The sequence below is a fragment of the Curcuma longa genome, unplaced genomic scaffold, assembly GCF_044706935.1.
Source record: "Curcuma longa cultivar G26 ecotype Majalengka, Jawa Barat unplaced genomic scaffold, ITB_CL_G26_1.1 contig_5147, whole genome shotgun sequence".
NCBI lineage: Eukaryota > Viridiplantae > Streptophyta > Magnoliopsida > Zingiberales > Zingiberaceae > Curcuma > Curcuma longa.
The window spans coordinates 4,219-5,881 of record NW_027434329.1 but is presented as its reverse complement, the minus strand read 5'-3'; the positions used below and the strand labels follow the sequence as shown (position 1 = coordinate 5,881).

The window sequence follows — 1,663 nt, the reverse complement described above, 5'->3', positions numbered from 1 at the left end:
CGTCGCAACCGATCAGAATGTGTACCACGTGTCTCTTTACGTGACGATCGACCTGCATGTGCAAAAGAATTATCAATTAACAAATGAATTACTTAGACAAATAACAAAGTAAATAAACTTTTTGTAATTTAACAACATCAAGTTCCTGAGAGATGTAAGAAAATTAACAATAGTCCTATCCATGAACTTCACCTGCATTTTGTGCATCTCATACTCTTACGCAACTTAAACAGAAAGGACAATATCTGATATTGGTGAAACTTTTGAGAAAAACAAGAACTAGAAAGTACCTGTTTCATTTTACGCATCTCATAGTCATGCCTAAATTGGTTTGATTCTTCAGTCTGCTGAAAATACTCACTCTCAAATATTCCATCTGGAACAAATCAAATTCATTTAGTGGAAATCTTATTATGTGAATGGGAATCATACAAGAAAATAACTTTCAATAAAAAAAACATGACCGAATATCATGGCATACTGGTTTGAACTAAAACCCCTAAAATAGACTACCTTCTGTTGTTTGGATTTCTATGTTACACCCATCTAGGAAGAAAACTAGATATAACCAAGATCTTTACCAAACCAGGAATAAGGCCCTAAAAGATGACTATAAGCACTACCAATAAACAACTAATAGCGGTGCATCCAAAATGAGTAGAGTCAATAACCTGATGTAGAATCAAATCTAATTTCTGTACGAGAAGCTGATGTCGTCCAGCCACCAGTCGCTTTTGCTCCATTTTATGTGTTTCTAAGAATAAGAAAAAAACTTAATAAGTTAAATACAATTAATCAATAGCAATAAGAAAGAAATGGGAAAGAAAGGTGTTTTACTTCTATTTGATTATCGCAATGTCACGAATTGAAATGCGACAGGTTGGTGAAATAGTAAGCAACAAACAGGTTGGTGAAATATAAACTATGAAGCACGACATATGTTAGCCAAGAAATGAATGCTGGCTGAATAGTCTTGGAACAAAATTACTGTTAGAACGACAAACCTGCATTCTCCCAGACCGTTCCCGACCAATTCGTAATTGTATAAATAGCAAGAATAATAGCTCCAGCAGGATCAATCCACCAGTAGTATCTATCACCAAGAATAGCAGCAGCCAAGCCAAGAATGTTGGTGACTACATCAAAATAATGATCCTGGATATCAACGAGCCACCAAAATCAGCACAATGTTGATGGAATTAAATGCAAAATAGTTAAAGTTTAGATAATCAGAAGTAGGGTACTTATATATGTTAATGTTCTTCATCGACAGATGCGTAAACCAGAGCAGAGTCAAAAACTTCTGCTGATTTTTTTGGAATCGGAGCAATGTCAAAAACTTGACCCAACAAATCATTTTACACGCGGAGACGAACATCCCAAAGAAAACTGGAACAACAAGTTTTAAGAAACCAAAAACAGCGAGCTTTGAGCAATATGAGAGGGTAGGTGGATGAGTGGATCGATCACCTTCGATGAGATCTTTGGCGCGGGAGACGTCGAGGGTGAAGGGCCTCTCCAAGTCGACGCCGTGCCTCACCTTATCGGGGAGCCTGGCCACGAACTCTCCCCTCTGCAGCTTCGGGACCTCCTCCAACAAACGAGCCTTGGTCCGCCGAATCTCTGCATTCAGAGCCACTACCACTGCCCGATTTTTCTCCTG

General features: G+C 38.4%; 1 long non-coding RNA gene across 1 annotated transcript; it reads right to left on the bottom strand.

The window, feature by feature from the left end:
* Window positions 1-293: 293 nt before the first annotated feature.
* Window positions 294-1,151, bottom strand: LOC141819398 (uncharacterized). Its single transcript, XR_012601058.1, has 3 exons — window positions 1,005-1,151; window positions 672-754; window positions 294-376 (listed from the first exon to the last, which is right to left on the bottom strand). It is a non-coding gene; the product is annotated as an uncharacterized LOC141819398 (long non-coding RNA).
* Between the last annotated feature and the right edge of the window lie 512 nt (window positions 1,152-1,663).